The following is a 27,111-nucleotide window of genomic DNA, read 5'->3' as shown; positions in this document are numbered from 1 at the left end:
ATCTGATAGAAGAAGCCATAAGGAGGCTCCTAACTTGGTTAGGTGGGAGCAGAGGAGAAAGCAGACAGGATTCAATTTACCCAGAGGAGAATGGGAAACATAAATCCCTGGGAATCTGAGAGGGATCTTGCTGGGTTGGATCTTGGTCAGAGGTCAGGGAGGATTTATCCAATTCATTCAACAAACAATTATTAAGCACCTGTTGTCTGTAGAATGTCAGAGCAGATTTTTTTTTGGGGGGGGGAAAGATGGATAAGAAACAGACCCTCACTCTGAAGAAATTTAGGGAGCATTGGGGACCTGAGCTCCATGGGCAGGTCAGGAAGGGCTTGACCCTCTCCCGAGAACTAGGCACTAGTCTGAGAAACTCAGAAGGAAGGGCTCAGTGTTGGGGTGAGATGGAAGGTGTATCCCAGACTGAGATAAGGAATATAGAATCCTAGAACATTCGAGAGGTAAGGGGCCTCCCAGATCACTTAATCCAACCTCTCTCATTTTACAGAGGGGGAAACTGAGGCACAAAGGAGGCAGAACAGGTTCAAAGGACTGGGGTTCGAATCCTAACTTAGTGGCACTTACTGCTTCAGGCAAACCCCCTAACCTCTCTGGTCTTAGCTTCTTCATCTGTAAGAGGGGAGGTTGGACTGGGCAGCATCAGCTTTCCTTCCAACTCTCCATGCAGGCTCCTTTGATGACCAGAGGACCTCTCAGGGAACTCCTGGCTATGATTCTAGGAGGAACCTGAGGCCCCCAAGGTTTGAGCCTCTAAGTAGCCAAGGCAGATTCCAACTGCAGTGTTCTGACTCCAGGTCTTTGCTTCTCCCACTGCATCCCCTGCCTTCAGGGCTCAAGGCCTGTCAAGCTTGGGGACTGGGGCCCATACCCTGGGGGGGGGTGGTCCCTGCCACATTCCCTCCTTCCCCTCTAGGATTCCCCATCAGTCCCCTTCTCAGAATCCCAGGCGCCTGGCGCAGCCCGCACTAAATGTGGCGTGACCTTGGAGGGGAAGCAGCAGGGTCCACCCAGGTAAAACCACCCCCTGCAACAGGAGCCCAACGCGCCTGGAGGCTCATTTCACTCCTTGGCTGAGGCTGATTCCAGCTCTGCTCCGCATGACTACCAGGGCCCCCACTCTCTCCTAGGCCCTGGCCCAGATTCTGGGACCTGCCTCCCACTTCGGGGAAGGGGGGAGGGGGCTTGGCACCCACCAACCTGAGGCAAAGATCAGCTTTCTAGGAGGAGGGGAGGAGGACAGAGGGGACTTGGCTTCTCACCAAGGTATAATTCATCCTCAGGGAGGAATGACACCATCCTTGGCTCCTTCCTCCTTCCCTCCCTCCCTCCCCTCACCCCCTTCCCCAAGTATTCATTAAAGCTGATAGGCCAGGCCAACTCCTTCATACTACAGAGGGGCACATGGCCAAGGTCATGTAGGTAATGCCCATCCCAGCTGGGATTCAAACCGGAGCCTTTGCGCTCCCGATTCAGCCCCTTTCTGGCTTTATAGTCACAAGGGACCCTCAAGGCTATCTAACCAATCACCTCACTAGACAGTGGAGGAAACAGAGGGACTTTTCTAAAGTCCCACAGGTAGTAAGTGGCAGAGATTTGATTCAAACCCTGGTCTTCTGATTCAAAACCCAGCATTTTTTATCTTGGATCCCATTGCCCCCACAAAAACACTATAATTATCTATGGGAGATGGGCTGTAGACAGGGGAGCCAGCTTGGTCCACTGGAAAGAACCTTGGATTTGGAATTAGAGAAGCCAAGTTCCAGTCTTGGCTCTTACTCATGTGACATTGAGCAAATCACTTCATCTTTCTGGGCCTCAATTTCCTCATCTGTAAAAGGAGGGGGTTGGAATTAATGGCATGTCAAGTCCCTCTAAGTGATCCTATGCATAATGGATGGGCCCCTCTCTGCCACTAACTACCTGTGTGACCTTGGGCTTCCCACCCTGGCAGGGAACCTAGACCTAGCTTATCAGATGGAGAGAGATAGAAGGAAGAAGTGAGAGCAGAGGGATGAGAAAAGGAGCTGAGGGGTACCCCAGGTTGGATCCAAGAACTTTAAGAGTAGTTAATCAAGCCACATTATTTTATAGAGGGAAATAATTCATTTTCCCAAGGCCAAAAGCCTCAGTTTCCTCCTCTGTAATAATAATGTTAGCTCACTTATATATGAAGTCATAGATTTAGATCTGGAAGTGGCCTTAGAATTCATCTTGTTTGACCCTCCCATTTTACTGATGAGCAAACTGAGACACAGAAAAGGGAAGTGACTTGCCTAGGGTTACACAGACAGAAAGTGGCTGAGCCAGGATGTACACTTTTCTCTGCTGAATGCAAATCTCATCCTCAGTCCAGTGTTGCCTCACAACTGTCCTATATGCTAGGTGGTGAGAGTACTATCATCCCCATTTTTCAGATGAGGAAACTGAGTCTCAGAAGCTTGCCCAGGTTCACAGAACCAATGTCAGAGATAGAACTCTTGATTCTGAGGAAGAGATATTCCCTAAAAACCCAGAAAATCCAAGAGACCAGAGTCCCTCTCTCTTGAAACTATTTCTAGGCTAATGGAAGGCTATAAAAACTGGAAGTCTATAATGGCCAAGTCACCTCCAAATGGAATAACTGACTCATGCAATCTCCCCAGAAAATATTTCATCTGAGGTTGGTACACCCCAATTCCCTTAAGTAAGATGTGGATTTCTCGATGTCTGTGTTTAGTAAACCTGCCAATGCTTACTGTTGATCTGTAATGCAATTGTTACTTTTAGTATCATGATCATTGTTAGTAGTATACTAACCATATTGATGCTAATAACAATTATTTGCCTTTCCACAGCACTCTAAGGTTAACAAAGTGATTTACTTCTACCTGAGCTTTTGGGGGACTAGGGAGAGAGACTCAGAGGCTGGAGTATGGTGAGGGATCACAGGGGTAGCTATCAAGTCTACTATTTGACTTCCTTAGAAGGAAAGGGATTAGTAGTATTTTCAGGCTAAAGCCAGAGAGATTCTAAAGAGCTAATTAGTAGCTTAAGGCTTTCCATCTTCCCAGTAATGGGGGAAGGGGTATGTGTGTGAGCTTTTTCCTTCCTGCCAGAGAGAACTCCCTTTACCATTACTCTATCCTCACCTTTCCTCTAATCAGCTTGCTCTCATTCCAAACCCTCGAGTCTTGGAAAGACAGCAGCTCTTTTAGGGAAGTTAAGTCAGGAAGGAAGTCTTGATACTTGCCCAAGTCATGGCTTTCACTGTTACAGAGCTCTTTGGGAAGTCATTTCATCCATCCCCCTGCAGCAGGACTCATGCCCTCCCAGACTAATCTCAGGGGTAGGGGTACCTCTCACTTTAGCTCCCCTAGGGAGAGTCAATAACATTATTTGACTTCCTTTAGTTCCCAGGGCTTGTGAATTTCAATTCCAGAAGTTATCTTTCTTTATTTTGCATACACACACTTATTTGTATGTGTACATGGTGTCTCTCCTGATTGAATTTAAACTGCTTCTTCTTTTTTATTTTTGGCGGGGCAACGGGGGTTAAGTGACTTGCCCAGGGTCACACAGCTAGTAAGTGTCAAGTGTTTGAGGTCAGATTTGAACTCAGGTCTTCCTGAATCCAGGGCTGGTGCTTTTCCACTGCACCACCTAGCTGCCCTCTTGAATGTAAGTTTCTTAAGGGCAGGTATTGCTTCACTTTTGTTGTATTCCTAGTACCTAGGACAGTTCCTGGAACATAGTAGGTGTTTATTAATTCTTGTTGATTGATTAGAAATCTAACCGCTGTATCATTTCTGGAAGGATGGTGGAAAGAGGTGGATGGCAGGTAAGGAAGGAGGAGGGGCACGGTTGTAAGAGGCGGGAACCTTCATTTTAAGTTAGGAGGTCATCTCTTACTGTTGTTACTTCTCCCACCTCAACCCCACCTCCACTATCATGACCTCACTTTTTTTGGAGAAGGAGGAACCTTCCAACCTCATCACTGAGGGAACTCTGGAGATGTAAAACTCCAAGGGGACAGACTTGCAACTCAGATGTCTGACCTACAGGCTTAGAACTTTGCCTAAGGCATTGAGAGGCTAAGTCGCTTGCCCAGAGTCACATATAATCAGTGTGTGTCAGAGGTGGCACTTGAACCCAGGTCTTTCTGACTTCCAGACTAGCGCTATCTCTACACTGCCACTCATATTTATATAAGGCTTTCTTCAGAATAAGCCAATGAGTGGTGTGGGCAGGTTTATAGGATTTGGAAGAAACTTTAGCCATTATCTCATCTAACCACCTTATTCACTCATTCATTTGTTCAACAAGCATTTAAGTGCCTACTACATGCTTGGCATTATGCTAAGCATTGTGGCAGCACAAAGGATCCTTGTCCTCAATGACTCCTCTTCTACTGGGGCAAAACAACTTATACCCAGAGAAGTGATTTACAAAAAAATGTCATTTTACGGATAAAGACATTGCAGTCCAGAGAGGAGCAGGACCAGGAGAACATTGTACACGGTAACAGCAACATTGTGTGATGAACAATGGTGATAGACTTAGCTCTTCTCAGGAGTGCAATGATCCAAAACAGTTTCAAAGAACTCATGATAGAAAATGTTCTCAACATCCAGAAAAAAGAACTGTGAATTATGAATGCAGATTGAACCACACTGTTTCTACTTTTGGACTGGTTTTTTCCCCTTCTTTTTTGAGGTTTTTCCCCTTGTGCTCTGATTCTTCTTTCATAAGATGACTAAGGTAGAAATATGTTTAATGTGATTGTACATATAAAACCAATACCAGACTGCTTTCTGTCTTGGGGAAGGGTGAGGGATGGGAGGGTGGGAGAAAAAATTTGGAACTAAAATTCCTGTGAAGATAAATGTTGAGGGGCAGCTAGGTGGCGCAGTTGATAGAGCACTGGCTCTGGATTCAGGAGGACCTGAGTTCAGATCCAGCCTAAGACACTTAACATTTACTAGCTGTGTGAACCTAAGTAAGTCACTTAACCCCAATTGTCTCACCAAAAACCAACAACAACCAAACAAATGAAAATAAATGTTGAAAATTATCCTTATATGTAACTGGAAAATAATAAAGTACTTTAAAAAAAGACATTGCAGTCCATAGAAAGAAAATGATTTGTCTAAGGTCACAAAGCCAGTCAGTGGCAGAGCTAGGTTCTCCATTGCCAGTGCTTCTTCTATTAAACCAATTAAATCCAACTGCTTCATTTTTACAGATGAGGAAACTGAGCCTCTGAAAGGTATTCATGACTTGCCCAGACTTGGGCTTAGTGTTGAGTTGAGACTGGAATCCAGGCCCCCTACTCTAAGTGCTGTTTTCTCTCTACTATCCCATGTTGCCTCCCAAAATAATAGCTGTCATTGATGTCATTCTGTACGGTTTGCTAAGAGCTTCCACTGCCATTATCTCCTTTGATCTTCACCACTGTCCCACAAAGGAGGTTGGGCGATTATCATCTCCATTTTACAGATGAGGAAACCAGGGCTCAGGGAGATTAAGTGATTTGCCCCTGGTCACACAGCTAGAGACCTCAGAGGTTATCTACCCAATCCCCTCCTTTTATAGTTAAGGAAACTGAGGCTCAGAGATTACCTCTAGGTCAAAAGGGAATGAGCGGTAGAGCCCTGATTAAAATGAATTCCAATCCTGTTTTTTTCTCTCTTAGTGCATAACTCTTGAGCTACTTTTTCTTTCTCTGAAGATTCCTACTTCCCCTAGGGGAAATCGGGACTGAAGTTTTAAGGAGTTTGGATTCTGGAGAGAAGAAATAATTAAGGAGGAGAAGGAGTATGAGGAGGAGAAGGAGGAGAAATAGAATTGTGAGGAGGAGGAGAAGAAAAAGGAGGAGAAAGAGAAGGAAGAGGAAGAGGAGAAGGAGGAGGATGAAGAGGAGTAGAAGAAAAAAGAGGAGAAAGAGGAGGAGGAGGAAGAGGAGAAGAAGAAGGAGGAGCAAAAGGAGGAGGAGAGTGCCATAAATTAAATTAATTAAAAATATATATCTATATGGGGCAGCTGGGCAGCACAGTGGATAGAGCACCAGCCCTGAAGTCAGGAGGACCTGAGTTCAAATCCGGACTCAGGCACTTGACACTTCCTAGCTGTGTGACCCTGGGCAAGTCACTTAACCCTCATTGTCTCCCCTTTTTGGTACAACCGTGCAAGTGGCCAGGCCTTGTGTCTTTCGATACACTTCCCTCATTGAGGGCATAGAAATTTAGAGAAGTAAAAGAACTTGACTTATCTTGGGTCACTTAAGTAGTTTATAAAGGAGCTAGGATTTGAACCCAGGTGCTCTAACTCCAATGCCCAATTAACTGATTTAGTGACTTTTTATTTTAAAGAAATGAGGAAGCTGAGCATGAGAAAACCTGTGACTTACCCAGGGTCACACAAGTGACAAGTGCCAAAGCTGAGACTTAAAACCCAGGTCCTTTTGAGTTCAAGCCAAGGTTTTCTGACCCCTAGTCCAAAGCCCTTTCCATCCCTTGCCTCAATCCTAACTGGGTCATTATTATTTTTTTTCTCTTTCAGTTCCCTGACACATTCATTGGATGCAATTCTACCTCGAGAAACAAAAGGTTCAGGAGGAATTTCCTAGTTTTTCCTGACCTTTCAGCACTCCTGCTGCTGAAGTCCGATGCCAGTCCTGCGCTCAACCAAGATCCTGGAATCTTGAATGCAAATCACATTCAAATCACATGCACCTGGCGGGGGGTTCCCTTTGATGGCTAAACAATCAGTCCTGGAAACCTAGGTCTTTAGCTGTAAGGGGCCTTAGAAGTCATGTAGTCCAGGACCCTCATTTTACAGAAGAAATTGAGGCAGAGAGAGAGAGAGAGAGAGAGAGAGAGAGAGAGAGAGAGAGAGAGAGAGAGAGAGAGAGAGAGAGAGAGAGAGAGAAGAGAGAGAGAGAGAGAGAGAGAGAGAGAGAGAGAGAGAGAGAGAGAGAGAGAGCAAAGACTGCTAGATCTAGAAATTGAAGCCTCAGAGGTCATTTAGTTCAAACCTTTCATTTTTCAGTAGAGGAAGGTGAAGTGTCTTCCCTAAGGTCACTCAAGTAATAAGTGGCAGGGGCAGGATTAGAATTCAGGTCCTCTGACACTGTCCAGTACTCTTTCCACTGTAACTAGTGGATTCTGATAACCCTTGTCTAGTATGACCTTGGACAAAGCCTATGGGCCTCTGTATCCTTTCTGTTACTTTCTGGAAAGTGGAAATGCTTTTCTGAGGATTTGAGACCTTCCCTCGGTTCTGAGTCTCTGAGTCTTTGGTGAAGGGACTGGGGGCTACTCCCAGAGGGTTTTCCATGACCAAGGCCACCCAGGAATATAGGAAAGAGGAGGTGGAATCTCACAGTAAGGCATACAGTAAGCGCTTAATAAATACTTAACCTCATCTGATCTAACCTCTGTGAGTTTTTGTTTCTGTCTTCATCTGTAAAAGGGAGTAATCATTCTTGTGCTTCCTACTTTACAGGGTTGTGGTAAAGAAAGCATTTGTGAGGGATATACATCTCCATTATTATTGTTGTTATGAATGATAATAAATGGGCAAGGTAAGTGCTTTACTGAGATTTGTGCCATTTGGTGTGATTCAGGCCAGTTTCATTCATTTCTTGCTGGGATCCCTGGATTCTTGTGGGGGGAGAGCTCCAATACAGGAAAAGGAGCATTGGGACTGAGGGAGACTGAGAAAGGACCTCACTGGATTTCGGTCTGAATGGGACAGGATGGCACGGCTGCCCTCTCTCTCAGACTCCCACATACCTCAGGAATGGGAGCCAAGTGAAGGATTGCCCTGTGTTCCTGAATCAGAGAGCTTAGCCAGAGCACTTCGGGGTCGGAGCCCCTCTTCTTGCTCCTCCCCCAGTAACAGCAACAACCACCAAATAAGCCGAGAGCAAAGCACCAGGGCGCTGGCCAAGAAGGGAAGCCCGCAGCAGTGACGAGTCCTGCGGTGACCCAGAGTTGGCAAGATCGTCCCCATCCCCTAACTGGATCCGGACTTCTTCAAGAATAGGGGGCTGGGGGCAGCTAGGTGGCGCAGTGGATAGAGCACCAGCCCTGGATTCAGGAGTACCTGAGTTCAAATCCGGCCTCAGAAACTTGACACTTACTAGCTGTGTGACCCTGGGCAAGTCACTTAACCCCAATTGCCTCACTAAAAAAAAAAAAAAAGAATAGGGGGCTGTCTGCAGCCAGAGAAAATTAGTCGGGGGCCGCTAGGTGGCGCCGTGGACAAAGCACCGGCTCTGGGTTCAGGGGGACCTGAGTTCAAATCGGACCTCAGACACTAGACACTTACTAGCTATGTGACCCTTGGCAAGTCACTTAGCCCTAATTGCCCCGCAAAAAAAAAAAAAAGAATCTGGTTATCAGGGAGAAGTTTTTCTCTCCCCGCTCCCCAGCCAGGAAGGATACCAGACCATTCAGGGGCAAGTCTCTTTCTTTGAGGAATTGGAAGAACCAGAGTGAGCAACTCGGTGTTGCCTCGAGGCAGGAGAATGGAGGAATTGCTTGGTCCTCCTTGGGGGGGAATCTCTGGTTCTTGACAATGCCCCCTTTGCAGGGAGGAGAACTAAAACGAAGGGCATTGGCCAGGTCACCTTTCAGGGGCCCTTCAACTCTTCTGTCTAGCCTCAGATCGAGGACGATGCGTGAGGGAACCACTCTCCGATCTCTGGGAAGGGCAGGTCCCCAGGAGTCTAAGCCCCCAGGCAGTGTCCTGGGGCTCAGGCTGCAAGGACTCCACGTCTAACCCAGCCAGATAAGGCCCGGAGATCCCTAGGCACTTGAGGGGTTGGAGGTAGGAAAGGCGGCCGAGTGCACCCCCTTCCCCAGTCGCTCCATCCCTGTTTCTCTCCCCCAACTCCCGGGAGGATGAGTCACACGGAGGGTGATCCTCCGGGAGCTGCTGAGTTCACGCTGGGATCCCAGACCGGCTCCTTTTCTTTATGAGTGAGGTGGAGACCCTGTTCCATCTTAATGGTTTCTGTTGCCGGCTGCGGGAGCATGTTTTACGAGGAGTGGGGCTCTTGCTGCTCAGTTCTCCCTTCTGCTGGGAGGGGTCCCCTTAGGGAGCTCTGTAATTACCTGACAAGGGAAGGAGGTGGAGGGGAGGAGTTTAGGGGATGGTCATCAAGGACCAAGATGGGATGGGGAGGGTAGGGGGAGAGAGGGTGCTAGGGCAAGTCTGTGGTCTTCTCTTCCTGCCCAGAGCCCAACTGCTTCCAGCCTTGGTTCCGAGCCTCAGTTTCCCCATCCTGCCACCTGTTGTCCTAAGTTGTCTTGCTTGTCCTGATTGGTTAAGTGCTTTGAGGGGCGAGTGGACAGGGGCAGGGGAGGATGGGTGGCAAAAAGAGAAAGAGGAAAAAACAACAGAAGACAAGTTACATCTCTCCCCTCTCTGATCTCAGTCAGCCACTGGCAGACCCCAAACCATTGGTCTTTGCCCCTTCCACCCCCCTAGGGCCATGGAGACAACAGGTACAGAGTATTCGATGATCTTATTGTTGAAAATTTCGTCACATTTTAGGTGCCAGTACCTTACTCTCTCTCCCCCTCCTACTTTCTTCCAAAGTTCTGGAGAAATAAACTCAATTATTCTACCTTTCAGGACAAGATGGCCCTAAAGCATTCCAGACACCCAAGGAAGCAAATCAACCAGCTCCCTAAAGCTCACACCCTTTGACAGTTAGGAAGTTTCCCCTGACTTCTAATCTCAATCCTTCCTGCTGCAGTTTCATCCTCCTTGCTCTGTCCTAGGAAGCAAAGGTTGGCCACTCCCTGACACTCATCCAACTAATCCCCCAGAGAATAGGCAAGGGCTATGACAACTTCTCTGGACCTTCCTCTCTCCATTTGTGGGATCCCAACAGTGCCTCTGAATGGTGATTCCAAAAACCATTTCATCCTTCTCCTTGCTCCCAACCCCTCTCCCCAGGTCCTTTACTTTCCCCAAGACAGTCCCATCTCCTGCCCCCCATCTCTAGGGACTCTAAGCGCTCCCCAGAGTAGCTTCCCTTCATATCCAACCAGCCCAAAGCATCCTTGCCCATGCCCACCAAGTCCCCATAGGAGATATCTCTAAGCACCTACTGCAGGCTCCAGGCCATGACCATCCGTCTTGGGCTTCGTGGTGTTAGTGCTGCCCAGCAGCCTTTCCTGGAGCCTCCATTGCCATATAAATACTCCCACATGTTCTAGACCAGCCCCCTCCTTGAGGGGTGGAGCTCTGGACTGGTTCCCCCAGGCCGGGTGGGTCACATGCCCCATAAATGCCATGGGCAACCACAACCTCTTTCCAGCAGCCTGGATGGCTTTTTAACCTGGTCCTCCAGGAGGCCACCTCTGGGGTGATGAGCTTTCTTCCATGGGTGGATGGATAGATCTACCCTGGACTACTCAGCTGATAGATGGGGAGAAAGGGGTGGGTCCTGAAAGATCACAATCTATTAGCCCATCCAGACCTCTCCCAAGATCCCTTTCCTCCTAGGATCCACCTTCCTCTTGAATCTATTCTTTTGGAATCTCCTATTATTTTAAGATTTCTTCTTCTGGGATCTCCCACTCCCTAGATTCTGTTCCCCTTGTACTCATGTCTCCTCTAGCTTCTACTCTTCCGAGGTCTTATAGCAGAGTGGACTAAAAATCAGAATCCTACAACATGCTGTTTACAAGAAACACATTTGAAGCAAAGAGATACACACAGAGTAAGGGTAAAAGGTTGCAGTAGAATATACTATGCTTTAGCTGACATCAAAAAAGGAGGGGTAGCAATTCTTATCTCAGACAAAGCAAAAGCAAAAATAGATCTAATTAGAAGAGATAAGAAAGGAAACTACATCTTGCTAAAAGGTATGATAGATAATGAAGTAATATCAATATTAAACATGTATGTATCAAGTGGTATAGCATCCAAATTCTTAGGGAAGAAGTTAAATGAGTTACAAGAGGAAATAGACAGCAAAAGTATACTAGTGGGGATCTAAACCTTCCCCTCTCAGAATTAGATAAATCTAACCACAAAATAAATAAGAAAGAAGTTAAAGAGGTGAATAGAATATTAGAAAAGTTAGATATGATAGCTATCTGGAGTAAACTGAATGGGGACAGAAAGGAATATATCTTTTTCTCAGCAGTACATGGCACATACTCAAAAACTGACCATGTATTAGGCACAAAAACCTCATAGTCAAATGTAGAAAGGCAGAAATAGTAAATGAATCCTTCTCACATCATGATGCAATAAAAATTACATGTAATAAAGAGCCATGGAAAGGTAGACTGAAAATTAATTGGAAACTAAACAATCTCATCCTAAAGAATGAGTGGGTCAAACAACAAATCATAGAAACAATCAATAATGAGACAACATACCAAAACCTATGGGATATAGCCAAAGCAGTGCTTAGGGGAGGTTTTATATCTCTAAATGCTTACATTAATAAAAAAGAGAAAGAGGAGATTAATGAATTGGGCATGCAACTGAAAAAGCTAGAAAAAGAACAAATTAAATATCCCCAATTAAATACTAAATTTGAAATCCTGAAAATCAAAGGGGAAATTAATAAAATTGAAAGCAAGAAAACTATAGAATTAATCAATAAACCTTAGAGCTGGTTTTATGAAAAAAAACTTATAAAATAGATAAACTTTTGGTTCATTTGGTTAAAAAAAAGAAAGAAGAAAACCAAATTATCAGTATCAAAAATGAAAGGGGTGATTTCACCACCAATGAAGTGGAAATTAAAGCAATAATTAGGAACGATTTTATCCAACTGTATGTTAATAAATTTGACAATCTAAATGAAATGGATGAATATTTACAAAAATACAAATTGCTCAGGTTAACTGAAGAGGAAATAAAATCCTTAAATAGGCCCATTTTAGAAAAAGAAACTGAACAAGTCATCAACAATCTCTCTAAGAAAATTCTCCTGGACCAGATGGGTTTACAAGTGTATTCCACTAAACATTTAAAGAATGATTAATTCCAATACTATACAAACTATTTGGAAAAATAGGTGAAAGGGGGATCTAGGTAGCGCAGTGGATAAAGCACTGGCCCTGGATTCAGGAGGACCTGAGTTCAAATCTGGCCTCAGACACTTGACACTTACTAGCTGTGTGACCCTGGGCAAGTCACTTAATGCTCATTGCCCCCCCCCAAACCCAAATAAAAAACATTTCTTAAGTTCTTATTTTATGCCAGGCACTGTGCTAAATATTTAGAGATAAAAAGAAATGGAAAAATAAAGGAAAAGAAAAAGAAAAAACCCAGTCCTTGATCTCAAGAAGCTCACAATTCTATACCCAATTTTGCTCTGCTTCCCCGCCCTTCTCCACACACACCATGGAAAAAGCTAGAATCCTGGTTCCCTTGAAGTTAGGGTTTTCTTTTTTTTTTAATTAATAAAGTATTTTATTTTTTTTCCCGTTACATGTAAAGATAGTTCTCAACTTTTGTTTATACAAGCTTTCCAATTTCAGATTTTTCTCCTTCCCTCCCCTCCCTCCTCCCTCCCCTAGACATCAGGTAATCTGATATAGGTTTATATATATATATATATATATATATATATATATATATATATATATATATACATATACATATACATATACATATACATATACATATATACACACATAATAACATTAATCATATTTCTGCATTAGTCATGTTATAAGAGAAAAATCAGAGCAATGATGAAAAACCTCAAAATAGAAAGAACAACAGCACCAAAAACAAAAGAGATGGTATGGTTCATTCAGCATCTATACTCCACAGTTTTGTTTTTTTTTCCTGGATTTGGAGATCCTCTTCTATCATGAGTTCCCTGGAACTCTTCTGTACCATTGCATTGGTGAGAAGAATATAGTCCATCACAGTAGATCAAAACTCAATGTTGATGATACTGTGTACAATGTTCTTCTGGTTCTGCTCATCTCACTCATCATCAGCCCATGCAAGACCCTCCAGGTTTCTCTGAACTCCTCCTGCTCATCATTTCTTACAGCACAATAGTATTCCATTGTATTCATATACCACAACTTGTCCAGCCATTCCCCAATTGATGGGCATCCCCATAACTTCCAATTCCTTGACACCACATAAAGAGCAGCTATAAATATTTTTGTACATGTGGGTCCCTTTCCCCTTTCCATGATTTCTTTGGGAAAAAGACCCAAAAGTGGTATTGCTGGGTCAAAAGGTATGCACAGCTTTATTGCCTTTTGGGCATAATTCCAAATTGTTCTCCAGGATGGTTGGATCAGTTCACAGCTCCACCAACAATGCATTAGTGTTCCAATTTTCCCACAACTTCTCCAACATTTATTATTTTCCTTTTTTGTCATTTTAGCCAATCTGATAGGTGTCAGGTGGTACCTCAGAGTTGTTTTAATTTGCATCTCTCTAATCATTAGAGATTTAGAGCATTTTTTCATATGGGAATAGATAGCTTTGGTTTCTTCATCAGAAAAATGCCTGTTCATATCCTTTGACCATTTCTCAACTGGGGAATGACTTGGATTCTTATAAATTTGATTTAGTTCCCTATATATTTTAGAGATGAGGCCTTTATCAGAAGCACTGGCCTCAAAAATTGTTTCCCAGCTTTCTGCCTCCCTTCTAATTTTGGATGCATTGCTTCTGTTTGTACAAAACTTTTTAAATTTAATGTGATCAAAATCATCCATTTTGCATTTTATAATATACTCTATCTCTTGTTTGGTCATAAACAGTTTTCCTTTCCAAAGATCTGCTAGATAGACTATTCCTTTCTCTACTAATTTACCTATGGTATCACCTCTTATGTCTAAATCATGTATCCATTTTGAGCTTATTTTAGTTTAAGGTGTCAGATGTTGGTCTATGCCTAATTTCTGTCATACTATCTTCCAGTTTTCCCAGCAGTTTTTGTCAAATACTGAGTTCCTATCCCAGAAGCTGGAGTCTTTGGGTTTATCAAACACTACATTACTAGTGTCATTTACTACTACGTTTCCTGTACCTAGCCTATTCCATTGATCTACCACTCTATTTCTTAGCCAGTACCAGATAGTTTTGATGACTGCCGCTTTGTAGTAAAGCTCCAGGTTTGGTACCTCTAACTCACCTTCCTGTGATTTTTTTTTCATTATTTCCCTGCATATTCTTGATTTTTTGTTTTTCCAGATGAATTTTGTTATTATTTTTTCTAGCTTTATAAAATAATTTTTAGGTAGTCCGATTGGTATGGCACTGAATAAGTAAATTAATTTAGGCAGTATTGTCATTTTTACTATATTAGCTCTGCCTATCCATGAGCAATTGATATCTTTCCAATTATTTAGATCTGATTTGATTTGTGTGAAGAGTGTTTGGTAGTTGTGTTCATAGAGTTCCTGGGCTTGTCTTGGAAAGTAGACTCCCAAGTATTTTATATTATCTACCATTACTTTAAATGGAATTTCTCCTTCTATCTGTTGCTGCTGGACTTTGTTGGTCATGTATAGAAATGCCGATGATTTATGTGGATTTATTTTATATCCTGCTACTTTGCTAAAGTTGTTAATTGTTTCAAGTAATTTTTGAATTGATTCTCTAGGATTCTTTAAGTATACCATCATATCATCTGCAAAGAGTGATAGTTTTGTTTCCTCCTTGCCTATTCTAATTCCTTTAATTCCTTTCTCTTCTCTGATTGCTAAAACTAACATTTCTAGGACAATATTAAATAATAGGGGTGATAATGGACATCCCTGTTTCACCCCTGATCTTATTGGGAAGGCCTCTAATTTATCTCCATTGCATATAATACTTGCTGATGGCTTTAGGTAGATACTGTTTATTATTCTAAGGAAAACTCCACCTATTCCTAAACTCTCTAGTGTTTTTATTAGGAATGGGTGCTGTATTTTGTCAAAAGCTTTCTCTGCATCTATTGAGATAATCATATAATTTTGGTTGGTTTTCTTATTGATGTGGTTAATTATGTTAATAGTTTTCCTAATGTTGAACCAGCCCTGCATTCCTGGTATAAATCCCACCTGGTCATAGTGTATTATCCTGGTGATCACTTGCTGTAATCTCCTTGCTAATATCTTATTTAAGATTTTAGCATCGATATTCATTAGGGAAATTGGTCTATAATTTTCTTTCTCTGTTTTTGCTTTGCCTGGTTTTGGTATCACCACCATATTTGTGTCATAAAATGAATTTGGTAGAACTCCTTCTTCACCTATTTTTCCAAATAATTTGTATGATATTGGAATTAATTGTTCTTTAAATGTTTGGTAAAATTCACCTGTAAACCCATCTGGCCCTGGGGATTTTTTCTTAGGGAGTTCATTAATGGCTTGTTCAATTTCTTTTTCTAATATGGGTTTATTTAAGGATTTTATTTCCTCTTCAGTTAACCTGGGCAGTTTGTATTTTTGTAAATATTCATCCATTTCATTTAGATTGTCAAATTTATTGGCATACAGTTGGGCAAAAGAATTCCTAATTATTGCTTTAATTTCCATGTCATTGGTGGTAACATCACCCTTTTCATTTTTGATACTGGTAATTTGGTTTTCTTCTTTCTTTTTAAAATCAAATTAACCAATATTTTATCTATTTTATTGGTTTTTTCATAAAACCAGCTCTTAGCTTTATTGATTAATTCTATAGTTTTTTTGCTTTCAAACTTATTAATTTCTCCTTTAATTTTCAGGATCTCTAGTTTAGTATCTAATTGGGGATTTCTAATTTGTTCTTTTTCTAGCTTTTTAAGTTGCATGCCCAATTCATTAATCTCCTCTTTCTCTTTTTTATTCATGTAAGCATTTAGAGCTATAAATTTTCCCCTAAGCACTGCTTTGGCTGCATCCCATAGATTTTGGTATGTTGTCTCATTATTGTCATTCTCTTGGCTATAGTTATTGATTGTTTCTATGATTTGTTGTTTGGCCCATTCATTCTTTAGTTTCCAATATTGATTTCCATTCTACTTTTCCCTGGCTCTTTCTTACATGTAATTTTTATTGCATCATGATCTGAGAAGGATGCATTTACTATTTCTGCCTTTCTACATTTGACTATGATGTTTTTGTGCCCTAATACATGGTCAATTTTTGAAAATGTGCCATGTACTGCTGAGAAAAAGATATATTCCTTTCTATCCCCATTCAGTTTTCTCCAGACATCTATCATGTCTAACTTTTCTAGTAATCTATTCACCTCTTTCACTTCTTTCTTATTTATTTTTCAGCTAGATTTATCTAATTCTTAGAGGGGGAGATTCAGATCCCCCACTAGTATAGTATTACTGTCTAATTCCTCTTGTAACTCATTTAACTTCTCTAAGAATTTGGATGCTATACCACTTGGCGCATACATATTTAATATTGATATTACTTCATTATCTATAGTAACTTTTAGCAAGATGTAATTTCCTTCCTTATCTATTTTTGCCTTCGCTTTGTCTGAGATAAGGATTGCTACCCCTGCTTTTTTTACTTTAGCTGAAGCATAATATATTCTGAACCAGCCTTTTGCCTTTACTCTGTGTATATCTCTCTGCTTCAAATGTGTTTCTTGTAAACAGCATATTGTAGGATTCTGGTTTTTAATCCACTCTGCAATTCGCTTCCGTTTTATAGCAGAGTTCATCCCATTCACATTCACAGTTATTATTACTGTCTATTCCCCTCCATTCTATTTACCCCCTTTGTACTTTCCCCCCTTCTTTCACCCTATTCCTCCTCACCGATGTTTTACTTCTTACCCCTGCCTCCCCCAATCTGCCCTCCCTTTTTATCACCCCACTCTCTTTTCTTTACCCTTTTCTCCCTTGCTTTTGTCCTCCCTTCTATCAGTACCCCCCCTTTCCCTTCCCTAAAGAATGAGCTAAGTTTCTTTATCCCAATGAATGTATATGTTATTCCCTCTTTGAATCAAATCTAATGAGAGTAGGGTTGAAACAATGTTCACCCTTCCTTTCTTTCCCTCTATTGTAATAAGTTTTTTTTCACCTCTTCATATGATATAATTCACACCATTCCACCTCCCCTTTCCTCTCCTCCCCATAGACTCCCTTTTTAACCCCTTAATTTTCTTTGTATCATCACATCAAAGACAATTTATATTTATACCCTCTGTGTAAAGTCCTTCTCTCTGCCCAAATACATTTACAGTTCTTAAGAGTTATGAGTATTATCTTCCCGTGTAGGGATATAAACAGTTTAACCTAATTGAGTAACCTTTTTTTCCCCCTCTGTTTGCCTTTTTAAACTTCTCTTGAGTCTTGTATGTTAAGATAGAATTTTCTATTCAGTTCTGGTCTTTTCATCAGGAATGACTGAAAGTCCCCAATGTCATTAAATGTCAATCTTTTCCCCTGAAAGAGAATGCACATTTTTGCTGGGTAATGGATTCTTGGCTGCAATCCAAGCTCCTTTGCCTTCCTGAATATCATATTCCAAGCCTTGCGGTCCTTTAATGTTGAAACTGCCAGGTCCTGAGCAATCCTGACTGTGGCTCCATCATATTTAAATTGCTTCCTTCTGGCTGCTTGGAGTATTTTCTCCTTCACCTGATAATTCTGGAATTTGGCTACAATATTCCTTGGAGTTTTCCTTTTGGGGTCTCTTTCAGGAGGTGTTCGGTGGATTCTTTCAATGATTATTTTATCCTCTGATTCTATGATATCAAGGCAGTTCTCCTTAATAATTTCCTGGAATATAGTGTCTAGATTCTTTTTCTGGTCATGGCTGTCAGGCAGTCCAATGATTCTCAAATTGTCTCTCCTGGATCTGTTTTCCAGATCAGTTGTCTTTCCAATGAGGTATTTCACATTTTCTTCTATTTTTTCATTCTTTTGATTCTGCTTGACTGATTCCCAGTGTCCCATGGATTCCTTATCTTCCAAATGTCCAATTTTAATTCTTAAGGCATTGTTTTCTTCAGTGAGAATATGCACCTTTTTTTCTATTTGGCCAAATGAATTTTTTAAGGCATTGTTTTCTTCAGTGAGATTATGCACCTTTTTTCCATTTGGCCAGATGAATTTTTTAAGGCATTGTTTTCTTCAATGAGATTATGCACCTTTTTTTCCATTTGGCCAAATGAATTTTTTAAGGCATTGTTTTCTTCAGTGAAATTATGCACTTTTTTTTCCATTTGGCCAGATGAATTTTTAAAGGAATTGTTTTCTGCAGTCAATCTTTGTGCTTCCTTTTCCAAGCTGCTGATTCTATTTTCATAGTTTTCTTGTTTTGCTTTCATTTCTCTCCCCATTTTTTCTTCTACCTCTCTCAATTGATTTTTGAAATCCTTTTTGAGCTCTTCCAGGAAGGCTTTTTGTTCTTGAGACCAATTCACCTTCCCTCGTGAGGCTTCACATGTAGGCAATTTGAAGGTATTGTCCTCATCTGAGTTTGCGTTGGCTTCTTCCCTATTGATACAGAAGCTCTCAATGGATAGGGCCCTTTTTTGCTTCTTACTCATTATCGCAACTTATTTATTTATTTTTTAAGTTGAGGTCTGCTCTGGGGGCACCAGGGTCCCTGTTTTTGGCTTCTTGTGCAGGGGTATAGGTGCTGTGTGACCTGCTTTTTACTCTGAGGCCTTTATAGTGTGTGCAGTTTGCCCCTCTGTACTTCCTGTCTAAGCGCGCTACGTCAGCGTACCTGGTTGCGCCTATCCTGTTCGTGGCCCTACAGCTGGCAACTTGTCCTCTCGGCTGGTGCAGGTAGGTTTTTCCACTGTCCTTCTTGGTCACCAGATTTTTGAGCCAGGTTCCAGGGGCCTCCGTTGTTCGGCTGTGGCCCACAGCTCCTGCTGCTGCTGACTTACCCCGACCCCCTTGGTGCTGGGCTGCTGCCCTGCGCTGGGCCTCCCTTTTGCCTGAGTCAGACCAACCTTTTCCTGAAGTCTTCTAAATTATCTCTGGTTGGAAGACAGTGTTTCTCTGTCTCTTTGCAGGTTCTATAGTTTCAGAATTTGTCCAGAGGCTTGATTTAATGTTCTTTTTGAGGGAACAGAAGGAGAGCTTAGGCAGCTTGCTGCTTCCTCTCTGCCATCTTGGCTCCGCCTGAAGTTAGGGTTTTCTTAACCTCAGATTCACCCACTCTAAGGGGTCCATGGATAGATTTTGGGGGAGGGGGGCAGCCTGTGAACTTGGATGGGAAAAATGACATCTTTATTTTCACTAACTGAAATTTAGTTTTTCCTTCAATTATTTAAAAATATTATCCTGAGAAGAGTCCTTAGGCTTTACCAGGCTGCCAAGGGGTCCATGGTACCAAAAAAGTTAAGAATTCCTGCTCTAGGGTCAAGGATGAGGCCTACTACCCAAATGATGTTGGGCACTCATGATTATCAGGAATAGTACTCATTATTAACTATACTATTATTAGAGGTATTAATGGTTCTGCCAATAACAGTGATGGAAGGCTACAATAACAAATGCCCTCAGCCCCACCCCTGCTCTATCCTCCCAAATTGACCCCTCTCCTCTGTCATGTGATCTCTCAGTCAAACGCAGCAGGTCCCAATGACCTAATAGCCTGGTCATCCATGACCACAGGATGATCGATTGAGAACCGGAAGGGACTTGAAGGGCCACGATCAAAGGTATTTCTGGGACTGGTTCTCAGATGGAGATCGTAGGCACTAATCTCTGCTTACAAAAGTTATTTCCTCCTCTCTGGGCCTCAGTTTCCTCATCTGTAAAGGGAGGGGCTTGGGCTATATGACCTGTAAGGTGTCTCAGAAGCCTGTGGTCCTATGGAGTTAATGGTGCTAAGAGCCCTCTAGGATCTCTTCTCCTGGTGTTTCCTTTCTCCCTCCAGCCACAGGGCTTGATGGATGGACTCACCTCATCATCACCTATATTATCTAGGAGGCTTTTGCTTCCACTCCTGATTCTCCCTTTCATATTCCTAACCTCAACTCTACTGCCCACCCTCAACCAGACACTTATTATCTGTATGATCCTGGCCAAGTCACTTGTCCTGTTTGTCTCAGTTTCCTCATCTGTAAAATGGTGACAAAAATAGTACTTACCTCCCAAGGTTGTTGTGAAGATCAAATGAGATATTTAGTACGGTGCCTGGCACATAGTAGGTGCTATATAAATGTTGTTGTTGTTGCTGCAAGAGTCTAGGGGGATGAAGAAGAGGCAGTGAGCTAAGGAGATATGAATGTCACTAGTTAAGGAAATGAGACAAAGACAGGAAATGGGACTAAGAAGATGGGTGATGGATCTGATGAGGCTGAAGAGAAGAGAGCTAAGGATGTGGGGGAATGATGGGGTCTGAACTAAGGAGAAAAGGCTGAGGAGGAAGAACTGAAATAATGGGATCAAGAAAAAAGGAGCCCAAGGAGATAGGACTGAGGACTTGGGAGATGGATAGGAGATGGGATACTGTGAGAAGAGGTGGAGAGGTGGAGAGGAGATGGGAGAGCAAGGAGAAGCAGCTGCAGCTGAGAAGGGGCTGAGGATGGAGATGATGATGAGGGGATAGAAGGTCAGGAGAAAAGGCTGAGGATAGGAGAGATTGGAAGGATGGATAGAGAAGTCAGGGGATGGGAGGCTGAGAAAACGAAACCAACTAGAGAGAGGGAACTAGGATATGGGACCGAGAAGATAGGAGATGGATGAGATGGGTCTGAAGAGATGGAGGACAGCAAATGGGGCTGCATAGGTAAGAACCTGAGTAACCTCACACATTAAGCATTCATTAATAGCTAAAATTAATTGAGAGCCATAATGTGTGTGAAGGGACAGGGCTGAGGAGGTGGGAAGCTGAGAAGCCACAGTTTTGCGGGGGATATCGAGAAACTCTCCTCTTGCTTTTAGCACCTGGTTGAGTTGTTACAACTATGTCCTCCATCAGACCCTTGGAGATTCCCCAAACTGAGGGAGAAGGGAAGATCTCCGGGATATTTGAATGGGAGACCTCTACTGTGCCCTGCCTCTGGGTGCATGATAAATAGGTGTCTCTCCATTTTGGAAACCACCTTCTCTGGTAACATCACCCTATCTGTCCCAAGCAATAAAAAGCCCTTCCTGAAACTCAGCCTTTACCCCCAAAGCTACAAAAGCCAGTCTTCTCTGCCTTCTGGGCTCTTCCCTGCTCCCTTAGCTCAGGGACTGGGGAGGATGAAATTGTGGTTTGGGAAGTCACCGGAGGGGAGGGGAATGGGCTAAGCCAGAATGTTCCTTTTCTAGAAAAGAAGGAAGGGCCAACTTTGAAAGTCTCTGTCCTCTCTCCAGTCTTGTCCTCACACCTATGCTTTCTGTTTTATGGGGGTCAGATAAGGTAGGGGAGATATCACTCAAAACCCCTAAATGGACAAGAGGATAAAGGAGATAAGGAAGATAAGGGACCCCTTTACCTCTGCAGATCCAGCACATAATTGTAGGTTCATAACTCACACTAGGGGAAGATGTTAAATCACATCTGTAGGGATGTTTTGCAGATAGAGTTCTTGAGGAAAATACTTAAAGGACCAGACTTTGGCTCAAGCAAGGAGGATGGAAGTTAGACATTAGGAAGGATTTACTGGATGGAAGGGGTGAGAAGACTGAAGAAAAGTGGTGACATCAACTGTTCAAAGGTAAACCACAGTCAGCTGTAGAGAGGTGTCCTGTCCAAAGGCAGGGGGATAGATGAGATGGCTTTGAGAGTGACCTTCCAACTCAATAGACTTCACTTCTTTCTATGACCTTTACTTATTACAGTATTCATTGCCATGAGTGAGCTAAGTGTTGGAAATGGGGCCTTAGGGATGGGAATGAATGAATGAATGAATGCATGCATGGAAATGGAGGCTAAAAGATGGGAAGAAGGACAGAAGAATAGGGATGGAAATTCAAGATGGGAATGGGGGCTAAGGAATGGGGGTGAAGCCCACATCCTGGACATGGGGACTGGAGAATGGGGATGGGTCTGAGTGAATGATTTGGCATCCCCACGTGAATGGTGGGGATGGAAAGTGATGGATGAGGGTTATTAGAACACTGTGTAGCAGAAGAGCTTGTCAGTTGAGGAACTGAGTCAATTAGATTAAATGTAATAGAGAGAAATGTAAAGCCCTTTTCTTGGGTTCAAAAAAATCCAACTCTGCAAGTTGCTAAGACAGAAGAGTTGTAGTAAGTGTGAAAAAAGATCTGAGACTTATGCAGACTGCACTGAATCAACAAGGCAAGTGGTAGCCTCCAAACCTAATGTAATCTTAAAGTGCATTAAGAGAGCATAGTGTCAGGGGCAGCTAGATGGCGCAGTGGATAAAGCACCAACCCTGGATTCAGCAGGACCTGAGTTCTTATCTGACCTCAGACACCTGACACTTATTAGCTGTGTGACCCTGGTCAAGTCACTTAACCCTCATTGCTGAGAGAGAGAGAGAGAGAGAGAGAGAGAGAGAGAGAGAGAGAGAGAGAGAGAGAGAGAGAGAGAGAGAGAGAGAGAGAGAGAGAATGAATGAATGAACGAGAATATAGTGTTTAAAACCAAAAGGGGAAATGGGGTGGGAGGGGTGGGGGGATGAGGGTCCCATTGTAGTCTACCCTGATCAAGTGCAATCTGAGAAAACTGCTCAGATCTCAGGTGCCCCGTTTTGGGGAGGGCATTGACAGGCAGCTCATCCAAAGGCAGGGAACCAGGATGGTGAGGGGACTTGCAACAATGCCACTGGAGACTGATTGAAGGAGCTGGAAATGTTTGGCCTAGAGAAGAGAAGACTTAGGGGGTGGGGACCATGTGAAAGAGGGATTAGGCTTGTTCCACTCAGTCCCAGAAGGCAAAGATAGGGACAGTGAGTGGCTCTCAAAGAGAGGCAGATTGGGATTTGATAAGAGGAAAGATTTCCTAATGGTTAGAGCTGCCTAGGGAGGTAGTGGGTTTTCCCTCCCTATAAGCATTCAAGGGAGCCAGCACTTCTCAGTTCTTTATAATATAACTTTTTTGGGGGGGTGAGCCAGTTGGGGTTAAGTGACTTGCCCAGGGTCACACAGCTAGTAAGTGTTAAGTGTCTGAGGCCAAATTTGAACTCAGGTCCTCCTGAATCCAGGGCTGTTGCTTAATCCACTGCGCCACCTAGCCGCCCCACTTCTCAGTTCTTTATAATGGGAATTCCTCTGTAGGTAAGGACTGAATTAAATGGCTTCTGAAATCCCTTCTCACATCACATTTGGTCATTCAGTTGATGAGCTCTGAAGAAATCTGAATATGCCAGGGAAAGGTGAAATTTCAGGAATAGAGCCAGAATGCTGGTGATGGGGGTTTGATGGAGGTTGATAGAGCTAAATGTCAGAGATGGGCTCCTTAAGGACAGAAACTTGGCATTACTTATCTTTGTATCTCCAGTATATAACAAAGTGCATATGGTAGGTGTTTAATAAATGCTTATTGAATTGCTTATTGTTTTTAGGGAGGAGGGGGCTGAAGGTTATAAACTAGGAGCTAAGTGCCAAGATGTGTGTGTGTGTGTGTGTGTGTGTGTGTGTGATGGGTGGATGTTCAAAATACCCTAGATTCTGTCTCCTTCCTCAGATTCTGGGGATCCCTGAGCCCCTGGGAAATAATGTCCTTCAAGAACTCTCTGGCATTCCCAGGAGGACAGGTTCCTGGCTTACCAAACTGGCAAGGGACCACGGCCAGGGGGGTCAGCATGCCCTGGCAGGCCCCAGGAGCCTGGAGCTGAGCTGTGTAGAGACAGTGGGAGGGGAGGGGCAGGTGGGGCAGGGCAGGGGCTGGGAGCTCAGCAGGGGCCACACTCCCTTCCTCTGACAGCCCCCTCTCCAGGACCCCTTGGGATTCCCAAGCCCAGGGAAGGGCTGAATTCCTCAGCCTGTAACTTGGGCCACCACTGACTGGGCCCTTCCCACACTGAGCTCAGGATTTGGAGTCAGGAAGAAGACTTGTTTTCAAATCCTGACTCTGATGTTTATTAGCTGTGCAGTCATGGGCGAATCACATCACCTCTCTGGGCTCCTGTGTCCTTATCTGTAAAATGAAGCAGATGGCCTTGAAGTCCCCTTACAGGTCTATCTCTGTAATACTATCCCATCAGTCAGTTTAGCTCCCTAGAAGGGTCTTGATGAGGTGGGAGGTCCCAGATGTCGGGGGGCCTGCCTCCTCACTTCCAAATCATTAACATGTTCCTCTTTAAAAAGTAGAGTTCTAGATGATGCAACGAGACCATCTCTAGTCTAACCCTCTCATTTGACAGAGGAGGAAATTGAGGCCCAGAGAGTTGACTTACTCTAGGTTATGCAGCCAGTTAGTTGATGGCCTTGGAAGACCAAGAACCCAGTAAGTTGGGAAAGATGGAGAAAAGACCTGAGATGGGGCCTACACAGGTGGGTGGAGGCCAGTGAAGGGGGAATGATGATTCCAAACTCCAGAGATAGTATGGCACCTTCCTCATCCCCAAGACCTCCTGAATATCCGTCTATACTGCAGGGACTGGGCACACTCAGTCTGCTGAGAGGAGAGGGCTGGGGTGTGCAGCAGTGGGCTTGTCAGAAGCCCAACCTCCTTATTTTGGGGCTGTGGAAACTGAGGCCCAAGGAAATTGAGGGATTTCCCTAAGGTGGCTCAGGTAGTATGTGTAAAAGGTCAGATGGAATTTCAGCTCCTGTGATTCCAATTTCATCACTTTCCCCAGAGCACTAGAGTTTTCTGTCTCTGAGGGACATGTCCTCATGGGAACCATTGGAGTCCTCTTCTTTCAGGGTTTGGACCAGGAAGAGAACAATTCTGCTTGGAATGAGGGCCAGCTACTATAGAAGCTAAACTCTCCCTCTCAAGGGAACAGGGAGAGACCCCTCCTCAGCCAGGATACGTTTCCTGCTCCCCTCCCCCCCACCAAGCCCACTCTCTCTGAGAGTGAAAAGGGGAAAACACATCCTTGTATTCCAGCTGATGGAAATGGACCCTAATCTTTCCTATTTCTCTCCTTGGCAACAACAGGAGACTGGAAGATGTAACAGAGGCTTGCTAGGGAGTGGGGGTAGTTTCTGAGTTGGGGGGGGGAGTTAGAGAATGCCTAGGCTTTGTCTGAGAGAGGGTAAAGGACAGTAGGGATGAGTGGAAGACTGTCTGCCCTCACTTTCAGCTTCTCAATGCTATGGTAGAAACCCAACCAGACGCTCCCCTTCACCCCATTTCCCCACATGCATTTGTTTCCTTTTGTGCTCTCTGTCCCAGGCTTTTGGGACATCAAGGACTCCTGGCACTGCCTCTTGTTGACCCTTCTCCCTCCCTTAGCATCCCCCCCCCCAATCCCAAACACTGGGTCTCCATAATTCTGCTTTACTTGTATCCACGGTCCCCTACAGTAAGGAAGGGGCACAGTCTGAGGCAATGCCTCCCTTTCACCTGCCTTCACAGCAAGGTGCTGTGCTCATCTCCCACTCACCCATCTGTGCCCCACCAGACCTAGGTGTGCAGGGCCCCTTGCTGGTGCCCTCTGGGGATTCCCAGTACCTTCTGGGATCCCCACACAGAGTTGGCACATCCCCATCCCAGATCCACTCCCCTAATTTCTCTTCCTTGCCTACCCCTCCACCCAACTTCAACTCTGGCATAACATGGCTGGGAATTCCTCCAGTCCCATTTCTTCTGCTCAAATTTCCCAACTCCCCCCTCCCAGGCAAACTTTGCTGATTCCCCCCATTGTGTCTGATGTAGAGTGAGAAGTGTATATCCGTTTTGCCTTGTCCTCCCTCCCTTTCCACCAAGCAGAAGGTCCAGAATACCAGTTTGTTTCACCAAGAAGGACTGAGGTAAGACAACCTGTGACGGGAGTGAGGGGAAGGAGCAAGGATGAGGTGGGAAGGAACCCGCGGTAACAATATCTCCTCCTTCCCCTCCAGTAGCTGTTGGGGCACTTACCTGCCCACGACCTGTTCCCCTTCAGCAGGTGGGGGGAAGGCTCAGAGGGGAGTGTGGGGCGAACACCAGGACCTCGCTGGGGTTGGCTGGCTCCCTAGGAGCAGCACCCCGCCCCAGCCGATGGTTAAGTAGCCTGCTTCTCTTCCCACCCCTTTGGGCCCCAGCCCGCTCTGGCCTCCACGGCTGAGTTGGGCCGGGTCTCCTCTTACCTTCTCAGCGAAGCAGGTCGGCGTGGGGCGCGCCAGGCTCGGGGGGCTGGGCGGCAGGGGGCCGTGTTTTGGGGGGGGCAGAAGCCGTGCGCAGGCCTTGGGGAGCTCCGGGGTTCTGCGCTGACATCAGGTGAGGGGAGGCAGCTGCCAGGGTGAGCCAATAATTATGATATCAGCTTCCTCTCGCTCTGGGGGCCAGGCTGCCGAAATGGGAGGTTCCCCAGGGATGCGATTGCACAAATGCATCAGTGGTTCTGTCTGCCCGTCTGTCCCTCTGGGTCCGTCTGTCTGTCTGTCTGTCGGGCTCAGGTTCCAGATGGACTTCTCTCATCGTTGGGACTCCGCCTCTGCCGGGGAAATGGGAGAGCCCAGTTCTTTCCCCCTTCTGGAAGGCGAGACTTCCTCCCCTAGCTCCGCCAAGGAGGAGTTGCAGCCTTGGAGCCCTGGAAATCCTAGCCGAATGGGCCCTGCCAAAGTCATCTGGGGATCTTGTCTCCTCTAAGACCCCACCTCCCTGCTCACCCAAACCGAAAGCCTCCGCCACCATCTCAGTGTCCCGCGGGAAGACCCGGGCTGGGATCCTGCCTCCCACCTTGGGCTTTGATTTCCTCTTCTGTAAAATGGGAGGCTTGTCCCTGATGACATCGAAGGTGGTCCCTTCTAGCTCCAAGGCTCGGATCATAGAAACTCTAGCAAGGGAGGGGCTTGAAAAGGCCCTTCTTAGGAGTTCGCATTGGAGCTGAAGCTAAAGATTCAAAGAGGTAGCACTGAGGGAGAAAGGATTCGAGGCTGTCTGGGGAAAGACTCCCCCTGACGCAGGAGATGAAATGTTCTGTATTGGGGACCAGCAAGGGGGTTGATCTGGTCCAAAGGTGTTTGGGGTGGGGTGGGAGTAATGTAGAATCCTCCAGGAAAGATAGATGAGAGGCAGTTTGTGAAGACTTTTGAGGGCTTCATGGCAGAGTATATTGCTTATCTTTGAGGAAATAGAGAGCCACTGACTATTT

The 27,111-nt window shown here is 44.5% G+C and overlaps 1 protein-coding gene across 2 annotated transcripts in view; it reads right to left on the bottom strand.

Moving 5' to 3' along the window:
- LOC122725326 (forkhead box protein N1-like) overlaps positions 1–26,626 on the bottom strand; it is a 34,754-nt gene extending 8,128 nt beyond the window's left edge. For both annotated transcript variants that reach the window (XM_043962381.1, XM_043962382.1), the window contains exon 1: positions 26,105–26,626. The gene's annotated coding sequence lies outside the window, so the exon portion shown is untranslated. The remainder of the gene's footprint in view (positions 1–26,104) is intronic.
- Between the last annotated feature and the right edge of the window lie 485 nt (positions 26,627–27,111).

This window comes from Dromiciops gliroides, chromosome 4 (assembly GCF_019393635.1).
Source record: "Dromiciops gliroides isolate mDroGli1 chromosome 4, mDroGli1.pri, whole genome shotgun sequence".
NCBI lineage: Eukaryota > Metazoa > Chordata > Mammalia > Microbiotheria > Microbiotheriidae > Dromiciops > Dromiciops gliroides.
This window is presented reverse-complemented; position numbering and strand designations above follow the sequence as displayed.